The sequence below is a fragment of the Arvicanthis niloticus genome, chromosome 16 (genome assembly GCF_011762505.2).
Source record: "Arvicanthis niloticus isolate mArvNil1 chromosome 16, mArvNil1.pat.X, whole genome shotgun sequence".
Classification (NCBI taxonomy): domain Eukaryota; kingdom Metazoa; phylum Chordata; class Mammalia; order Rodentia; family Muridae; genus Arvicanthis; species Arvicanthis niloticus.
The window spans coordinates 36,607,423-36,628,831 of record NC_047673.1 but is presented as its reverse complement, the minus strand read 5'-3'; the positions used below and the strand labels follow the sequence as shown (position 1 = coordinate 36,628,831).

The window sequence follows — 21,409 nt, the reverse complement described above, 5'->3', positions numbered from 1 at the left end:
CAATGCTACCAGATATGTGATGGTTAGGTATTGATCAGACAAGGCCCTGAGAAGTGGATCAGCTGGAAAAAATAAAAACACTGAGGCTACCACACACACCAGACTATCCTCGGAACATCTGGAATCCCAACACAACTTTGTCACAGGTTGCCCGAGCTTGACAATGTGGCTATACCTTCAAAGCATAAGAAGGGACAAAGGGAGTCATAGCCTCTGTAAATTCGGGCTGAATGTGTAGCTCAGAGATACAGTACTTGGCTGTAATATGCAGGGGCCTACAGTATTGCTAAAATAGAGGATAGATAGATAGATAGATAGATGATAGATTGATAGATGGTAGATAATAGATGATAGATTGATAGATGATACACACACAGAGAGAGAGAGAGAGACAGAGAGAGAGAGAGACAGAGAGAGAGAGGCAGACAGATGACAGACAGAATAGCAGAGCAACTGGTAAGCATGGGTGTTGAACCTCCATAAATGTGTTCTTCTTCCCCCAATAATTACAAGCCCAGTTGACAGATGGTGCCACTGATGCACAGAAAAGTTTCAGCCACCAAGAACTGGAACTGGAATCTAAGCTCTGCAGCCGACATTTTTAAAGCACAGATGTCTCTTAGAGGAAGACGCTCAGCCATGAACAAATAAATAAGAAAGCCACAGAAACTTCTAAGGGAAGAGCTGACAGGTGAAGACTTGGGGAAGAACTAAAATGGACACACGGACACAGAAACACACACATACACAACATCCATTTTTTTTATGGTGAAATTCAAAGAGGAAAACTTGCCTTGAGACTGTGATTAAAACGAAGGCATCCAAACTGGTTTTACTCATTCATCATATTCTAGTCAATGAAAAATTCATTGGATAGTTTGAATTAAACATGCTATCATGTTTAGTTTAATTTTAGCTCAGGCTAAACTTCAGATGTTCTTACACCTCCAGAATCTGGTTCAATAATAAATGAGGCTTCTCACAGTGAAGCCTCAAGTAGACTCCAAGCCATAGGCTGGGGAATCATAGGAGCTTTTCAGCCCCAGATGCTGAGATCTCAATGCATAGTTTTACAGCAGGAAGTTCAACACTGACAGAGACCAGATAGGGCTTCAGTGTTCAATCAGTTTTTGTGTCTTAGCAAAGGGAAGTTGTAAGATCTCTTTAACACCATTATGAAGAAAGCAGAGTTAGTTGAGTGTTAGTGTCACGCACCTTTAATCTTAGCACTTGGGAGGCAGAGACAGACAGATCTCTGTGAATTTGGAACCAGACTGGAGAAACCCTGACTGAAAAAAAAAACAGACAGACAAATAATAAATGAGACAGAGAGAGGCAGAGACAGACACACACACACACACACACACACAGAGAGAGAGAGAGAGAGAGAGAGAGAGAGAGAGAGAGAGAGAGAGAGAGAGAGCAGAGTTAGTTCAAGTAGCTCAGACTACCCACCATTCACAATCTTAGGCAAGATCAGACAAAAGTGAACAAACCCTTAGTGTCAAAAATCTGGGGCTAGAGAGGGTATGTAGAAATTGAGCCACAGGGGACTTCTTACATTACAAAATTCTAAAATTATTTTCGGTTTTCCTATGTTGTAAGAGGAGCCCAACATTGGCCTTTTCTTAGAGGGAAGGTGCAGAACCGGGTGCCTTCATTAAGTTCTGCCTGGTATTTTTGGTTAAATTTGGGGAGTCTTCAAAAAATTTAGTGGGTGGCTGGAAAGATGGCCCAGTAGGTAAATCACTTGCTGTGCAAAGATGAAGACATGGATTTGAGTCCCTAGAACCCAACAACAGCCGGATGCAGTAGTATGCATCTATAATCCCAGCACTTCCATGGAGAGAGACAGGGCAGAGACAAGACAATCCCCAGAAGCTTCCAGCACAGATATCCTGGCACACACAGCAGCAAGCAAGAATGTAAATGGCAAGGACCAACATATGAGGTTGTCCTCTGATCTCAGCATGTGCTACACAGCATGCATGTACCTACACTCTTATATACACAGACACATACATACACACACTACATGCAAACATATTATCACATACATACAACATAAACAGACACATAAACATATACACATCACATACATACACACACTACACACAGTCATGTTGTTACACACATACAACATAAACAGACACATAAACACATACACATCACGCACACACACATATTACATACAGACATGTTATTATACACATATAGCAAACACAGATACATAAACATATACACACACAACACATATATACACACACTACACACAGACACATCATTACACACATACAACATATACACAGACACATAAACACCTACACATACATCACACACACATACTACACTCCGACAGATTACACACACATCACATACAACATATACACGGACACAAACACACACACACATATATATATACTACACATAGACACATTATATATGCATCACATACAATATACACAGAGACACACAGAGACTTACAGAAGTCATGACTTACTGCAAGGCAAGTTTAAGGAATACAGAGTTAGCATTGCAAAGAGAGGGTTCCTAATCATTTGACCATCTGCATAAAGTATCATCAGCATGGAACAGAGCAGGCCAGGTGAAACACTTGCTAGCTCAATTGATGAACAAAGTGCTCTCTTGTTAGTTTGACTTGTATTAAATCTATTATCAACTTCCTTTAAACATATGCTCTGGTATCTACATGTGTCTTCACAGCAGGTCTGATTCTAACAGAAGAGGAATTTACAGTGGGGAGGCAGGATAACAGGTAACTGGGAGGAGAGGAGGAGAGGATACAGTGTGAAGTGGGGAGCGGCACATTGTGTGTATGATGAGGTTAGGTTAGGGTCTAGTAACTGCAGCCCATCTGCATTTGAAGAGTGCATAGGCCCCTCCCTCTGCTGCCATGTCATTACAGACAGAATCTTTTTCTTTGTCTTTAGGGTTTACAGGTTCATTGTAACTCATCTGGAATTGTGACTGGCTACATAATTCTATAATTCTAATTATATAGCTGTAGAATATATATATATAATAGAATATATATATATTCTACAGTTCTGCCCTGTCTCTCTCCATGGGAGTGCTGGGATTATAGATGCATACTACTGCACCCGGCTGTTGTTGGGTTTTATATAAATTATATATATTTCTAATAGATCTATATAACTCCTTTGGCTCAACAACCATTAGGGTTATTTTTTGCTTTCTCATAAAAAAGATGATCAAAGGTCAAGTAGCCAAAGACTAAGCTATAAATTAAGGCTAACTGGCTACATACCTTTCGCCCCTGAATCCACACTTGAAAACTGCTGTCAATGCGTGTCAGGTACCCAGAAAAGAATGTCGATTTCTGCTATCTCACAGGCCACATCATTTTCACAGGATTGTTTACGTTTTTATAGATATGAGTGTTTTGCCTGCATGTAAGCACGTGTACCACATGCATGTCTGATGTCCATGGGACCAGAAGGTATTGGATCCCCGAGACTGCAGTTGTAGATGGTTGTGGGTTGTCATGCGGATGCTGGGAACTGAACTGAACTTGGATCCTCTGCAAAAGCAGTGACTTCTCTTAGCCACTGCGACATCTCTCCAGTACTCATCTTTATACTATGTTTTAAGAGGTCAGCCAACCTAAATGAGCTGTTCTGTGTTAGAGTATTCTCTTTTTAAACATCTTGGATGATGAATGCATGATGAACGCAGTAGATGTGTCAGATCTACCAGTGGTCCTCATGTCTCTGCGGTCCAAGCATTAGGATTACAGGTATCTGTAGGAACACCCAGCTTTTCCCATAAGTTTGGGATCTAAGCTCAGATCCTCTTGTTTGCACAGCAAGAATTCCTACCCATCAAGCCATCTCTCCAGCCTCTGGGGCTTGTCTATTTGTTTGTTGTTCTGGTTTTGTTGTTGTTGTTTTTAAAGACAGGACTCTGGTACACAAACTCACTATATAGCTAAGGATGACTTTGAACTTCTGATCCTACAGTTCCTCTGTCTGTCTATCTATCTATCTATCTATCTATCTATCTATCTATCTATCTATCTATCATGTATGTATATATTATCTATCTATCTATCTATCATGTATGTATATATTATCTATCTATCTATCATCTCTGATATCATCATCAATTATAGAGACAGATCTATCTATCATCTATCTATCTATCTATCTATCTATCTATCTATCCATCCATCCAGAGAGATATGGAACATTTATGTGACAGATATGCATTGTTTGTCTTTTAGTTTTAGATTTATTTGTCTTATTTTATGGGTATGATTGATTTACCTGCATGAATATATGTTCACCACATGACTACCTAGTGTCCCCAGAGGTCAGAAGAAGGCCTTGGATCTCCTGGAACTAGACTTAAGAATAGTTCTGAGCCACCACTGTCAAGCTGGAAACTGAACCTGGGTCCTGTGCAAGAGCAACAGGCTGAGCCATCTCTCTAGCCTATGTGTGTTTAATTTTGTCTTTTGTACCCCCTCATTGCTCCTCCTTGTTGCTTCTTCCTAGAGGGACAATTTTTGCACTTAGTCATAAAGTGTATATTAGTCAGGGTTCTCTAGAGTCATAGAACTTATGGATAGTCTCTATATAGTAAGGCAATTTGTTGTGATGACTTACAATCTGTAGCCCAACTCCCCAACAATGGGCAGCTATGAGTGGGAAGTCTTAAATCATTCTTGCATTTTAAAGTAGGTCCATTTTGACATGACATATTCTCTTTCTGCAGTTATTGTTCTATTTGTTTCATAAACAACATTAGCAGTAAAATGGATTTAAGGTTCTTTTTATTGTTACATCAATGTAAAACATGTCATACTTTGACTGTGAAAGGCCCCCATAGGCTCATGTATTTAAATGCTTGGTCTCTAGCTGGAGAACAGGTGTTCATCTGTGACCACATGTTCCTGCCACTGCACAGTAGCCTGCTACCATGCCACACTAACACGATGTTCTCTCAAACCATGAGCCAAAATAACCCTTTATTCCCTTTGGTAGTTTCTGCCAAGCATTTCTTCGCAATAATAAAAGTAACTAATAGAACACTATTCTATACTACTCTGTAACTTTCTTTTCTTATAATGGTCTTGTTAGCTTTTGCTAATAAGGTAAATTGAGGCCTCAGAAAAGAGATGAGAGATAATCCCACCTTTTTTATCCTCTGGGAAAGTTTAGGTATAAGTAATATGATTTCATTCTTAAGTATCTGGTGAAATTTATCAGCAAATTGATCTGAATCCAGAGTTTTCCCTACAGAAAGTTTGAAATGATGAAATGTAACTGCAGTTGAAACTCATCTTCTGTTGTCTGCCTGGTGATATAGGACTTGAGATCCTTCTCTCTCTCTCTCTCTCTCTCTCTCTCTCTCTCTCTCTCTCTCTCTCTCTCTCTCTCTGTGTGTGTGTGTGTGTGTGTGTGTGTGTGTGTGTGTGTGTGTGTGTGTATTGTCAGCTGGTTCCCGGTTAGGCTGTGCCAGTGAGAATCCCTACAGGAGACCTGGTAGATGAGAAGGAGAGAGATAATTATCCTTTGGTGTGGTTTCCCTGGGGCTCCCTGTCTGTTTTGGTCAGCATCAGAAATCTCCCTTTGTCCCTCTGTAGCTGATGCTATTCCCGTGTAGATGGCTGCAGCTCCTTTGCCCTTTGAAACACCTGTCTCCCGGTACACCTTCAGAAGCAACAGCCACTGGTACCCCATCCTCAGAGGGTTGGAGGTTTTGTTCTATGGGTTCCATGCAAAGTTTCTAAGATACCTATTGCTGTAGTTTGAGGGGAGCTTGGTACTCCCCAAAGTTGCTCATCCACTATTTTATTTTATTTTATTTTATTTTATTTTATTTTATTGGTTTTTCAAGACAGGGTTTCTCTGTGTAGCCCTGGCTGTCCTGGAACTCACTCTGTAGACCAAGCTGGCCTCGAACTCAGAAATCCACCTGCCTCTGCCTCCCAAGTGCTGGGATTAAAGGCCTGCACCACCACTGCCCGGCTCATTCACTCTATAAAGTGTAAGACATTAATGTATTAATTTTGCCATGTGGGTTTCTCTAGAATAACCTTTTCCTAAAGAGAGCCACGTCCTGATCCTCCAAATCTGTGACTGTGTTACCTGACATGGCAAAAGGTGCTTTGCAGACACAATTAGCAGTTGATTTGAGATGGGAAAATCATCCTAGTTCACCTACCCAGTCCCAAATAATCATAAGGTCCTCATGAGGGAAAGAAAGTTTCCAAGAAAGAAAAGCAGGAACAGAGTATGGGCTGGAGCAATGGGGAGAGGTAGGGGTGCTGACACAAGACATGCAGATGACTTCTAGACGCTGGGAAAGGCAAGGAAACAGCTTGTCCCTGGGGATTAGCTTCAAAAGGAACATAGTTCTGTTGGGACTGATTTAACCCAGGGAAGCTATTTTGGACTTCTGACTTCAGAGCTGTAAGGTAACAAATTGGTGTTGGGAGCTGGAGAGATGGCTCAGCATTTAAATGCATATACTGCTCTTACAGAGGAACCGAGTTCAGTCCCCAACACCTAAGTCAGGCAGCTCAGAACTGCCTATAATCACAGCACCAGAGGATCTGACACCTTCTGCAGGAACCTGCACGTATGCCCCCTCTTTTTCCTCCCCCCGGCACCCCACTACATACATAGACATGATCAAAAATGAGCTTAACAAATCTGTGTCATCTAAGTCACTGAATCTGTGATAATTTGTTGCAGCAGTAATAGAAGACGACTTTATTTACATGGTTAGTATTCTACATCAAATTCTTTCTGTTAAAGTAACGGCCATAGCTTAGATATTGTCTTAGTTACTGTCCTATTACTGTGAAGAGACACTATGATCAAAGAAACTCTTATAAAAGAAAGCATTTAAATGTGGGCTTGTATACAGTTTCAGAGGTTTAGCCCATTGTCATCATGGTGGGAAGCATGGCAGCACACAGGTAGACACGGAGCCGGAAAAGTAACTGAGAGCTATATTCTGATTTTTCAGGTAGCAAAGGAGAGAGGCAGTGACAGAGGCACAGACAGACGGAGAGAAAGACAGAAACAGAATCTCAAATCCTACTCCCAGTGACACATCTCCTTTAACAAGGCCACACCTCTCAATCCTTCCCAAACACTTCCCCTGGGAGCCATTCCCATCCAAACCACCACAGCTGTCCTGACTTTGTTCTGACTTTTGGTCTCAGTGTGCCACATTTAGAGGCCACGTTCTGCCTATGTGATACAGAATCAACCAATTAGATGAATCACTTTAATCAATTTATTGAGAAAAAGGATGAGTTGAGTAAGTGATCGAAGGTTATGAGACTAGATCTCGCCTACCTAAACCACAAAGGAAACACAGCTGTTGTGATCCAGATATGAATAAAACGTAGATGCCAGTGGGTGACCAGCATTTATCCCTCTTTGCATCCTGTGGTTGCAGTGTGACCTGTTACCGGAAGCTCCTGTGAGTATGATGCCCCACCCTTATGAGCCAAATTCTTAAGTTGTGAAGGAAATAAACCCTTCCTCCTTTAACTTGCTTTTATCTCCTATTTTTTTGTGTGTATGTCACAATAATAAGAAAAACACTCACTATACCCTCCCAAAGGAAAGATTCATCAGCTATATGGGCAGCAAATTAATTTGTTACTCTTATCATTTACATTTCTTTGTTTGCATTTTTCTCACATATATTGAGATCCAATCTGTAAAGCTTTTTAAAGATGCAGCTAGCAAGAAGCCAGGAAGGGTGATACACAATTGTAATCCTGACAGTTGGAAGGCTTAGACGGAAGCTTCTCAAGTTTGAAGTCAACCTGGGGTATGTAGGAAGATCCTGTCTCAAAAACAAATGAAGATAAAATAAAAGAACAACAACAAAAAAAGATATAATAAGAGAAAATAAATCCATTGTCTCTCTTTTTCTTGGTACCTTGTACCTCTGCCATGCCTGATTTTGTTCAGCAGGTGTCTTAGGGTTTCTATTGCTGTGATAAAACACCATGACCAAAAGCAACTTGAGGAGCAAAGTATTTGTCTCATCGTATATAACTTTTAGGTAATACTCCATCGCTGTGGGAAGTCAGGGCAAGAGCTCAAGGCAGGATGCAGGAACTGAGGTAGAAGCCATGAAAGAATGAGGCTTACTGCCCACGGTAAGCTGAGCCTACCCACATGAATCATGAATTAAGACAATGCATTTATGGATTTCCCGGTAGGCAACCGTCATGGAGGATTTTCCTCAACTGAGAGTCACTCTTCCCAAATAACTCTAGCTTGTGTCAACTCGACAAAAACCTAACCAACACAGCAGGGGTGTCGAAAGCAAGGCACTGGCCAGGCTGAGAAATGGGGGAATCTGTGCCCCACAAATTTCCTTCTTGCACTGAAACTACAATCTTTCACAAGCCATTGTCATTGTGTCTTAAGCCTGAGGAAATCAATCTCCTATAGGCAGAGTTCATCTAGTGATGAAAGACTTTGCTAATGGAACTTACTGGAAAGAAGACCAAGTCTGGAGAAAGCAGACTATGCAACTGCCAATTTCATGAAAAACAGTTCCAACACCAAGAGGCCCTCTATTTGTGGGCCAAAGATCACTCAAGAGCTTAATCTTCAATCTGGAGCAACAGATTGTTGCTCTGTGATGGGAGAAAAGCTTTCTTCTGTGGCTGGAGGTTTCTGCTTGGTCTCTTTGTGATGTATGTGTAATGAACTCATCTACTCAGGCAAACTGCCTTGCTCTCAGTATTGTCAAGTTTGCTTCAAGATTTGGCTAGGTCAATAGCAGTCAGGTTGTAGGATGTCTAGATGTTAGAAGATTCCAAATATCTACTTAATGTGATTTAAAAAAATGGTTATGTAGCATTTTCTAACAGTAAAGTGTTTCTGATCTTTTCATAAAACAACATTGTTACATGGCATGTGGCCATTTGTGTCTTTAAAAGGTAAGAGAAAGGGAGGTGGCCCAGGCTCCTAGAGTGCTTCTCTCACAAGCATGAGGATCTGAGTTTGACATCAGGACCACATAGTAGTGCTGGGAACGGTGGTGTGAACTTGTAATCCAGGAGAAGTGGAGATGAATCACTGAGCTCTGGACTCAGATATGGTGTCATGAAGGACACGGACAGAGTTCTTTTACCTTTATTTAATAATTTTGAGAATTTTTCACCTAAGTACTATATGTACATAATTTCCACCCTTCCTTGTCTCCTCCAACCCTTCCCATGTCCTCCTACTCTCTCAAATTCATGACCTATTCTTTGATGTTTTAGACACCACAGAGAGAGAGAGAGAGAGAGAGAGAGAGAGAGAGAGAGAGAGAGAGAGAGAGAGAGAGAAACAGCCTGCTGAGTCCACTTGGTGGATTTTTGTATATGTATGTTTTTAGAGCTGACTTTGGGAGGGAGTTCTTGCCTGAAGACGACTGAACTCTCCCTTAGAAGCTATTGTCTGCAGCTTCATCTAGGGGTGGGGCCAATGAGATTTACTCCCGCACACTGGAATGTCAGCTTGAGTTATAACTGTGCAGGTCCTGCTGGGGTGACCATGGTTTTGAGATTTCATGGATGCAGGGGTTTTGTCATATACAGAGGACACTTTCTCATAGCAGACATCCTGATACTCTGGCGTTTACAGTCTTTATGTTCCCTACTCCATGATGTTTCCTATGTCGTAGGTATAGGGGCTGTGTTGTCAGTATACCACTTAGGGCTGGACGTTCCATAGCCCAACCTGCATTTTTTCCCGCTTTTTACCACGTGCAAAAAGATGCTTCTTTGACCAGAGGTGAGAGGTCCACTTATCTGTGGGTATGAGCATTTAGAATATAGTTAGAAATCACCCTGGTTCTAGGAAAATAGCAGTACTAGGCTCTGTTCTAGGGTCCATGATGTCATGAGGCAAAGGTAGTTGGCTAGGTTTACAGTACCAGGAATTGATTCCCTCCTAGCGAGTTGGCCTTAAGTCTATTTAGAGAGTTGTTTGTTACCCTCAAGACGAAAGTAGCACTATTGTACCCTTGGAGATATCTCGTCATCCTGGCCATGTTGTGTTTCAGAGACTTCACAGGCTAGTAGGACTCTTGATTCCTTTTCCCCATTGGCAGCTTGCGTAGTACACACGTATCAACAGGTACCCACATACTCCTTCCTCTCCACACATATAAATACCCATATTCCCATAATCCCCCACACATACACACCACACACATGCCCACACACACACATACACCCACACACCCCCCACCCCACACACCTACACACCCCACACACATCCCCATACACATACACCCCCCCACACACACCCACACATACCCCACACCCACACACCCATACACACATACATACACACCCCCCACACATACACACACACCCCCACACCCACCCACATACATACACACACACTCACACACACCACAAATGTGCATTCAAAAAGTATATAAAAGTGAATTAATAAAGAAGAAAGAAACAGTCTTTCAACTCAGGGCAGCTAATGAGAATTGTCATGGAACGGGGCTCTTTGGAATTTAAGTGTTCTACAGGGCAGAGGAATCAGGACAAAAGGTCAGTCGCATTAAGAAGCTAAATTGTGAAAAACTAGAAAAATCCAGCACAATATCCAAGTATCCATTTGTACTAAAAATCTGTTCAAAGGGGTCCATGTTAAAGAAATCTTCCAAAGTCAGTCCATGGTCCAGTGAAGGACCTTCCTGTGTGGCCTTTGCACAGCTCAACAGGAACATCCCTTAGAGAGAGCGGACAGATTCTATAGTTGAGCACAGAAAGACCTTAGAAGGTACCTGGAGTGAGAATTTTGGTTCCTTTAAAAACCCTGTTATGTCCTTTTGGAACTTGGTCACCTCAGTCAGGATGATATTCTCAAGATCCATCCATTTGCTGGCAAAATTCATGATGTCGTTGTTTTTCATAGCTGAATAGTAATATTCCGTTGTGTAGATGTACACATTTTCTTTATCCATTTTCAGTTCAGGGACATCTGGGTTGTTTCCAGTTTCTGACTATTATAAATAAAGCTGCAATGAACATAGTTGAGCAAGTGTCTTTGTGGCATGGTGGGGCATCTTTTGGGTGTGTGCCCAGGAGTGGGATAGCTGGGTCTTGAGGTAGGACTATTCCCAGTTTTCTGAGAAACTGCCAAATTGATTTCCAGAGTACAAATTTGCACTCCCACCAGCAATGGAGGAGTGTTCCCCTGGCTCTACATCTTTGCCAGCATCTGCTGTCACCTGAGTTTTTGATCATAGCCATTCTGACTGGTGTGAGGTGGAATCTCTGGGTTGTTTTGATTTGTGTTTCCCTGATGACTAAAGACTTTGAACATTTCTTTAAGTGCTTCTGGGCCATTCAAGATTTCTCTGAGAATTCTCTGTTTAGCTCTGTGCTCCGTTTTTAATTGTTTTTTGGGGTGGTGGTGGTGTTGTTTAACTTATGAAGTCTAGCATGGCTGTCCTCTGAGAGGTTCCACTCATCTGCTGACTCAGATAGAGACACCCACAGCCAAACAGTGGGTGGAGCTTGGAGACTTAGGAAGAATAGGAGGAAGGACTGTGGCCCCTAAGGGGACTCCACAGAAAGACAACAGAGTCAACTAACCTGGACCCTTGGAGCTCTCAGAGACGGAACCACCAACCAAAGAACATAGCATCCTATTGGGCTCATTTCCTGTATTCTAGCAGGACCACTTAACTACAGGATGTAGACAATCAATGCATCCTACCTCATTAGCCAAAAGGATTTGAGAAGTATGATGTCAGCTAAGACCGTAGTTCCCTGGTGCCTCCTCTCTACTGACTGCAATCCCATACTGACTGCAATCCCAGGGTGCATTTTGACAGTGATGTCTCACATGTGAACAACCTTAAGCAAAACCTCAGGCTAATGAATCCTTACTAGCTGGGGTAACACCTCTGTTCTAGAATGTCTGCCCTTCAAGTATAAGGCCTTAGCATGATCCAGTCTCTAGCATGATAAAAAAAAAATGAAAAGTATCCCTACTGTGAAGCAACTAGAGTGTTGGGAAGTTCAGTCAAGAACTATTCAGCACCGAGGAAAGAAAGGCTGGTGTTTTAGTCAGGTTTCTATTGCTGCAAAGAACTGACATGACCGAAAAACAACTAGGGGAGAAAAGGGTTAATTCGGCTTACACTTCTGCATTGCTGTTCATCACCAAAGGAAGTCAGGACAGGAACTCAAGCAGGGCAGGAACCTGGAGGCAGGAGCTGATGCAGAGGTCATGGAGGGGTGCTGTTTACTGGCTTGCTCAGTCTGCTTTCTTATAGATAGAGCCTAGGACCACCAGCCCAGGGGATGGCACTTCCCACAATGGACTGTGCCCTCCCACATCAACCACTAATTAAGAAAAACACCTTAAAGTCAGGTCTTATGGAGGCATTGTCTCAATTAACATTTCCTCCTTTCTGATAACTCTAGTTTATGTGTCAAGTTGACATGAGGTTAATCAGCCCAACAAGAAAATGCAGAAAGTTCTTAGCATTAATGAATATGTATGTTTTTTTTTTTTTTAAAGCATACAGTTGTGTCTCTGTTAAATAAATGGTAACTGTGCTAGCCTGCTCTGCCAAGTCCAGGGAAACGGGTCTGGTTCTGGGAATCAGATAAGTCAAGAATGTTCCCTGCTGGGTCACAGTTTCTAATTTTGGATGAAGTCGTGTAGTCTGTGGGACATCCAAGAATACAGCTATAGGAAGACAAGATCCCTCAACTCTCATTTCAGAATTACACATGTCAAAACCTCAATGGAAATAAACTGGACAAAGTCTATCGCGGTCACAGAAGCATCTGTCTTTCGGCCCAGCAGCCCTAGCTGTGAGTGTCTGCTGTTCTCCCATAGGCACACATGCAACAGCATTGGCACAGTGCCCATGGCCACACCAGAAATAGTCGAATTGCTTTGCCATCTCCAACACACTGGGTCATAAGGCATTTGCATAGTGGATCTTATGGGGACTATCTCTACCAACAGTGTGACATGTTGTCAAGGACAAAAAAGTTAAGTGTTAAAGTCATCCCCCTCTTGTATCCCCCTTTAAAAAAAAAATTCAACAGCATTTTTAAAAATGCAACTGTTTTATTTTGTTTTCCAAGACAAGGTTTCTCTGTGTAGCCCTGGCTGTCCTAAAACCTGCTCTATAGACCAGGCTGGCCTCAAACTCACGGAGATCACCCTGCCTCTGCCTCCCAAGTGCTGGGACTAAAGACATGCTCCTTTTTAAAATACTATTCAGAAAAAGAGAAGTCTTGCTGTGGTGACTCACAGCTGTGATCCCAGAACTTTGGAAGCTAAGACAGGAGGCTCAGGTATGCAGAACTACCCTGGGCTCCATAGTGAATCCAAGACCAGTGTGGGCTCTCTGAGACCTTGATGAAAGTGAAAAGGAGGAGCGGGGAGGAGGGATGGAGAGGAGCGGGAAGAGGGGGAGAAAGGAGAAAGGAAGGGAGTGAAGAAGAGAGAGAGAGAGAGAGAGAGAGAGAGAGAGAGAACTTGGTGATGTAAGATCACCCAAATTGATTGTCTGAGCCTGTGAGACCTTAGGGAAAGCAATGAGTGTTTCATAGCTGTTGTCTGTGGTCCTTCTCATCCTTAGGTCTGTCTTATTTATGTACCTTTTCTCTCTGTTTCCCTCCAGACATTTAACTTTACCATCTAAGGGCTTTCCTGCAAGCTAGTCCTGCCGCTTTGATTGGCCTTGCTACCCTCATGCACTTGGTTTCGAGTTCACTGCTCTGAAGAGTTCTTTTATTTAAGTCCTGGTTGCTCTCTTAGAGTTAACTGTCCTGTGGTTTTCTGGTGCCTTCACAGTTCTTAGGGTTTGGGCTGAATGTAGAAGCTCAATAAAGCAGAGAGCACGTGGGTCACTGTGGGTGCTGGGTCTCCTGTGTCATCTCCCGTGTCCCCTGTGTCTCCTGTGTCGTCTCCCATGCCCCCCATGTCCCCTGTATCTCCTGTGTTGTCTCCCATGTCCCCCGCCCTGTGTCTCCCATGTCATCTCCCGTATCTCCTCCTGTGTCGTCTACCATGTTTCCCGTGTCCCCCGTGTCTCCCGTGTTGTCTCCTGTATCTTCCATGTTCCCCGTATCTCTTGTGTCTCCCATGTCTCCCCTGTCTCCCATGTCTCCTGTGAAATGGTTGGTTCTCATCAGACTCTATTGAGTCTAGTTTTTAACAACCTTTTTATTTGTTCATATTCTGAGTTCTTGAGTGGAGCAGGTTTTCCACACAACCTCAATGGCCCATTTTCGACTTTGATACCATTGTTTCTAAGGTTGAATTTCTTTAGCCTAAGGCACAATCCTAGCCCCACCCCATCACACACACACACACACACACACACACACACACACACACACACAATCACTTTTGGAGCAGGGAAGCTGCACCTCTTGGGTTCACTGTAGGGCACACTTAGAGGCAATGAATGGTTTCTGAGTCTGCATGTTCCCAAGTTTCAGAGCCCATAGGACACTCGCTTCTCTGTCTGCATCTAATTTTTGCACCGCTGATAATTATTTATAGCACTTTATCTAACTGACATGTAATTCTGCTGAGACTAGAGTGGTAGAATTAACAATAAGCTTGCCAATCATGCATTATTTTGGGCCTTCCTGTACAAACTTATTTTCTAGCAGACCAAAAATTATCTTCTTTTAGACTCTCCTTTTTGTGAATTCTACACACATACCCCCAACCCCTCATGTCTGCTTGTGAATTGAACCTGAGAGATCTCAGAAGGCTGAATTTAGCAGTAACTGCTTTGGACCTACCACACACTCAAGCACGCCCCATCATTCATTTTCACCAACAGTGTCGCCCAAGATAGGAGTGAATGCCAAGGAAAAAACAGTGGAAGGGTATACATGTTAAGTTTCTGGATTGTAGAATTGGGCTCTGCTGGTCAATGGCAATTTCAGAAATGTTTTCCTGATGACCATTGTAATTTAGTGTATTCTCCTCCTGCCTTTGGCTCACACACAGAAGATGTCAAAGAACTTGGGAAGCACCGAGAGCCAGGTGCAGATCCAGACCAGAGACTCTCTAGAAATTCATTTGCCGTACTGGAGAGATGGCTCGGTGGTTAAGAGCGTCTGTTGCTCGTTCAGAAGACCAGGGTTGAGCTTCCGACACTCGTGTCAGGCAGCTCACAATGGCTTGGAACTCTAGCTCCAGGGGATCTGGCACACTCTTCTGGCTTCGGCGGACACACAACTTTTTAAAACGGAAGAAGAAAAGAAGAAATTCACTTTGTTGGTGGTGATGTAAGGACCTGGATGGGAAGGGAGGACTTGCTTGTGGCAAGGGCAAGGCTGTGACCAAACTTTGCCCTTTGACCACACTGGCACCACATTGCTCTTCCGTGCCTCCCTGCCAAGCTCACAACTGAACAAGATTCAGCTTGTTCATCTCCACTTTCCATGTGTCTGCCCCTGGACAAGATGAAGTCTGAGCCTTCTATTTTCTACCCAAGTCTGGGTGCCCACCTGGGAAGGAGGAATCTTTCATCTGTGCCAGGCTCCTGGGGCTGCTAAAACAGAGCTGTGAACTGTGGTCTCACTCAGCCAACAGAACACCTGTTCTGGAGACATCTTATGGCATATAGGACTTCTGCTGGAAGGGGTGTTTCCTTCCGAGAACTATGAGGGAGAGAGTGTTCTTTGCCTCTTCCAGTTTCTAGTACCTCCAGGAACTCCCTGGCTGGGGTACTATCACTCCAATCTCTGTCTCCATCTTTGCATGCCCAGCTTCTCTGTGTAGCTTCATCTTGTCTTCCCTCTGAATGTGTCTCTCTGTCTCTATATTTTCCCTTTCTATAAGGACATCAGTCCTTGGAGATGGGCCTAGCCTAGTGATCTAACTTAAACTTGATTATCTCTGTAAAGAACCTGTCTTCAAATAAGGCCACATTCTGGGTTACTGGAGATTAAGACTTCTTCTTATCTTTGGGAGACATTCATAATTTAACCCAAGACACCATCAAAAGTGTTTTCTCTAACAGTTAAGCTATAAAATTATCCCAATGGAGGTATCCATACAGAGGCACACGGACAGCTGAGGGGAGTTTTTCTGCATCTTGATGGTGTTTAAACAAATAAGCAGAAAAGAAGTTTAAAAGTGTTATTATTGAGCCAGGTGTTGTGGCCCATACCTTTAGTCCAAGCAGGCAGGGGGCAGATGCATGTTCCTGTGAGTTCTCCGCCAGCTGGGGCAGCAAAGTGAGGTACTTTCTTAAAGACCAAAAGTATTCTTGTTGCTGTTCTTGTTACTACTCTCAACATCCTCCTTGTTCAAGTTTTTGTTATTTAGACATCCATTTGTTCATTCATTCATTCGTTTGTCATAAATTTGTCGTTGAATATGGTAGCTTCTGTTCTAAAGGTAATCAATAAAACAAACACAAATTCTGATCTTTGCTGTTCTGGTTTGCATATGAATTAATTGTGTCATCGAAAGGCCTTTGTGTTGGAAGTGCAGTGCCTGCTGTTGGGGGTATCAGTTAGGATGTGGTGAGACCCTTAAGAGGTGGGGCATAGACATAGGCTAAGTACCTTGAGCATCCCAAGGTTGTTACAGCAGCATGCTCTCTGTGTTTCTTGTCTCGCCCCGTGATTGTTCCTTCTCTTGTACGTTCCCATCACTGTGCTCTTACCCCAGGAGCTCTGTAACAGAACCAAACGATGCCAGCACCTTGTCCTTAAATGTGCATAACTATGAACAAAAAAGGGCATGGTATTGATGATTTAATTATAGTTATGGACACTGGACAAATATTCTCATGGAGTTTATATTGTAGATGCAGGAGACACATATAAATTAAATACACAACCATCCTAGATTAAAATCAATAAGTAAGGAAAGGCAAATGCCAAGAGAAATAATGGTGCATTTTTGGTTAGGTGAAAAGCAACACTTAGGCTGTATAGATGGTATTGAAGATATAGGTGTAAGGACACTAAGAGGGTAAGGGGAAATGCATTCCAGGCAGAAGGTGCAGCAATTACAAGGGTGGTGACATTACAGCATGGCCAGAGCAGCTGACAATAACAAGGAGATGAATAATGCTAGACTGTGAGGAGCAGAGTGGGAGAGGTCTGGAGGAGATGAAGCTGAGAGCAGGCAGTGGGAGAGCTCATGAGAGCACTGGCCTTGAAGGATGCTGAAGGGAGGCTGGCCTTTCATTAAATAGACCTGACCCCCCAATGAAGGCCTTAAAAAGGGGAGCGATTCTATCTGACTCAAATACGTGCATGACCATAGGATAGGAGCAGGGTAGTCATTCAGGGACCATAATGGTGACATAAGTAGGATGTGATGAGAACCTGAACCAGGGAGACAAGTGAGGTGGGTGAAAGGACTTTCATTCTAGAGTCTAGACCTGTCAGTTATCTACAGGTAGACTGGGTATGGTTTATGGGAGAAAAATGGTTAATTCTAAGATTTTTTTTTGAGTCTGAGCAAGGTGGAGAGATAGTTATCAACTTGGATATGAAAAACTGGTATTCAGAGCTCAGTATGGGACAAGGGTGAGAGGCTCATGAACCCTCCATCCCCACCCCAGGGCAATATCATGGAGCATGTATCGGGCCTCCAAAGTCTTGTGTTTGTCAGGTCTACCCAGCCACCCAGGATTATCCTCCCCTTTCCCAATAGAAACCATGGCTTTTTCTCCCCACTTTCTCCTCCTGCTTCTCAATTTCCACTGACCTGTCCCTCTTCCCCGAAATGCTATCTCAACTTTGCCACTTCCAATCTGAAGTCAAAATCAGCCACTAGCTTCATAGTTTCATTCTACAGACTGTGAGCCAGACACGGCAGAAGCTGAAGTTTGGTGGGGGCCTTCTCGGACACCCTTCCCTTCTCAGCCCCATCAGCCCCCTTCATGTGCCTGGTACTCCTCTGATGTCAGCCGTGGACTCTGTCCAGGCATCCGCTGCCTTGCTATTGCTCTCCTGTCTGCAACAAGGACTATAGTTGCACAGTCTGGGCTATTCCCTTCCTTGATGTAAGCTACCTGTACTGAGCTCCGGCTTCTCATTCAATAACTCCTACTGGAGGCGGAGGATGAGCAGTCCTGCCTCTCTTCTTTCATCTACAGAGCTGTGTTCTCTGGGTGTGTCTTCAGACCTAGTCTCCTCCAACCCTCTGGGCTCTCTCACCTCTCCCAGACTGGTAAAGGACCAGGAAGGGGGAGAGGGGGAGGAAAGAAAGGCCAGGTAGGAACTCTCAGTGCTGAGCTCTTGACTTTGATCTAATGGACTGTTGGCCTTTTTTTTTTTCTTGTCTGGCTCTCAGCCCTACCCTCCTGGGTCCAGTTAATTATTAGTGTCTTTCTGAGAAGAAGACTGGATTGTGCCATAAACCCAGTATAACTAAACAAGCTCGTCTGAGCAAGAAGTATATTCTAGAACCAGGTAGTACTCAGCCAAACGTATGGTTCACCTAATCCTTACCCCTACCCCAGCCTCCCTTGCCACATGCACACGTGCCGTGATGAGAGACAAGAAAGGACAAACAAGGATTATCTGATAAGTAGAGTCTGGCGTTTGTCTAATGTGAGCATAATTTGGTCACCTTCATCCCGGGATTAGCTGAGGGGTCAGCTCTTGTGCCTGGCTGAGGTTTATGTACTTAGCTATAATAGTGTACTCTTTGGACCTGCTTGGACCAGTTGGACAGCAATTAGATTGTAGCTTGGGATACCTAGTCCACAGGGTTGGGTGACTGGTATGTCCCGAGGGCCATTAGGGCCAAGGGCTTCCATGGGAGAGTCACAAAGGAGCTTTGGGGATCCCATGTGAATCTCATTTAAGACTTGATCTTGAGCTAATGGCCTGATTAACCATGGGATTCACACTTAGTTAAATCCTTGTTGCCTGACTAGCACATGCTTTTGAACTTCCAAGCAACTGAGTGTGTGTGTGTATATATATCTGTCTGTCTGTCTATCTGTCTGTCTGTCTGTACATGTGTGTGTGTGTGTGTGTGCACTCTATATGCTTGCATCTTTGTGTATTTGTTTTATTCAAGGAGAAAAAGGAAAAAGCTGGTGAAGTCTTATTGAGAAAGCAAAAGAAGACTTGTAATACTGACCCTCTAACCCAGAGGTTCTCAACCGTCCTTGTGACCCTTTAATATAGGTCCTCATGCTGTGGTGATCCCCAACTATAAAATTATTTTTGTCGTTACTTTATAACTATAATTTTGCTACTGTTATAAATTATAATGTAAATATCTGTGTTTTCTCATGATCAACTACCCCACCTCCCACAAACAGGCCATTGCCCACATCTTGAGAACCACTGATCTGTAACATATACATACCTTATATCTAGAATTTTATCCATAGATGTTTTGCTAAATGAAATAAAACCTTACCTTTACACAAAAACTAGATACAAATGTTGAAACATTTTATTATCATCACTCCAACCCTCCCCTGTTTCTTTTCAGAAAAGAACAAGCCTCCCAGGGATATCAACTGAACTCAACACATCAAGTTACAATAAGACCAGGCACAGACGCTCACGTCAAGGCTGGATGAGGCAACTCAATAGGAGTCCCAAGAACAGGCAAAAGAGTCGTAGACACCACAACTCCCACTGTTCAGAGTTTCACAAGAACACTAAGCTACCCGACCATGACATATATACAGAGGACCTAGCATGGGCCAACTGATTGGCACTTCAGTTTCTGTGAGCCCATCTGAGGCATGTTTAGTTGATTATGTGAGCCATGTTCTCCTGGTGTCATCTACCCTCCTGTTCCTGCAATCCCTCCTCCCCTTCTTCTCCAGGGTTTCCAAGACTCCACCTAATGTTTGTCTGTGGGTCTCTGCATCTGCTCCCATCAGCTGCCAGAGGAAGCCTCTATGACGACAACTGAGCTAGGCTCTTCTCTAGGAGTATAGCGGAATCATTTCATAGACGTTTTCCCCAGACATATTTGGTTCTATCCTAGGTCACTGAGCTATCCAGTTTCCAGTTCCTGGCCATCCAGATTGTGGCTCCCTCTCTTGGTGTGGGCTTCAAGTTAGACCAGGCATTGGTTGGCCACTTCCCCAACTTCTGCACCACCATTACCCCAGCACATTTTGCAGGCAGGACAAATTGTAGGTGGTAGGTTTTGTGGCTGGATTGGGGTTCCATTTCCACTCTGGTTAAAGAAGATGGCCAGTTCAGGCTCTGCATACCCCATTACCAGGAATCCTCACCACCATGACCCTCATAAACTCCAGGGAGTTTCCTCTGCATTAGGTTTGCACATCACAGCCCAAATATCCTCCAATTCCAGTTATCTCTTTCCTCCATTTCATACTTGATCCCTCCCTCCTGTTTCCATCCCCACCAACCCCAGTCCATTTGAAAATTATAGCCTTTTTCCCTTCCTCGGGAGATCCATGCATTCCCCTTATAGCCCTCCTTGTTACTCAGCCACTCCTCGTCTGTAGATTGTAGCACTGTCATCCTTTGCTTTACAGCCAATATTCACTTATAAGTGAGTACATACCATGTTTGTCTTTCTGGGTCTGGGTTACCTCACTCAGGATGATTTTTTTTCCTAGTTCCATCCATTTGGCTGCAAATTTCATGATGTCATTAAAAAAAAAAAAAACAGTGGAGCAATACTCCATTGTATAAATGAACCACATTTTCAACATCATTCTTAATTAGCCTGTTTATTTCCTTCTACAAGGAGGTCACAAACAGCTCTGAGATAAGTTCCATTCTATGGAGAAAAGAGTGTCATTTGGCATGACTTGGCTCCAATAATTTTGTGTTTGGCTACTGAGAGGATGGCAAGCCTCCCTAGTCTGCTCTAAGTGAATAAATGTGGCGTTAGATGCAAGAAGAATGTGTTAGTTGACTTTCAGTTACTGTAACAAATTACCTAAGATAGCTAACATGTCAAGAGCAAAGGTTCATTTTGGTTGGTAGCATTGGAGGTCAGTGGTGTGCTGGCCTTACTGCTCTGGAGGCATGGCTGCTGAAGGGGACAGTGGAGAAGAACCATTTACCCCACTGCTAGGAAACAAAACAGAAAGAAAGGGAAGCTACTGCTCAAAGTTTCCAACAACCTAAAGGCCTCTCACTAAGTCCTGTTTTCCAAAGATTTCCCCAGATCACAGCAGTGTCATCTTGGGTCATAAGGCTTTAATATATGAGCTTTCAAAAAACATTCAATGCTAAACAATGAAAATGAGTTATTAACATGAGAGACACACCCCAGGCTCTTGAGAGACGTGTAAAATCAAGTAGGTCATACAGGAGGGCATACATACTCTGCCAAGAAAGTCTCAATACCAAAGCAGAAAGAAGAACCGGTAGACTCAAATGGAGGGAGAATGACTCTCTACAGTT

At 43.3% G+C, this 21,409-nt stretch overlaps 1 long non-coding RNA gene across 4 annotated transcripts; it reads right to left on the bottom strand.

Moving 5' to 3' along the window:
* Nucleotides 1-13,640: 13,640 nt before the first annotated feature.
* Nucleotides 13,641-20,577, bottom strand: LOC143434690 (uncharacterized). Of its 4 annotated transcripts, none has more exons than XR_013104395.1 (4): nucleotides 20,559-20,577; nucleotides 16,601-16,760; nucleotides 16,201-16,424; nucleotides 13,641-15,263 (listed from the first exon to the last, which is right to left on the bottom strand). It is a non-coding gene; the product is annotated as an uncharacterized LOC143434690 (long non-coding RNA). The 4 variants fall into 4 exon arrangements; XR_013104393.1 differs by lacking the exon at nucleotides 20,559-20,577 and adding an exon at nucleotides 18,064-18,283; XR_013104394.1 differs by lacking the exon at nucleotides 20,559-20,577 and adding an exon at nucleotides 18,064-18,282 and having other exon boundaries at nucleotides 16,601-16,711.
* Between the last annotated feature and the right edge of the window lie 832 nt (nucleotides 20,578-21,409).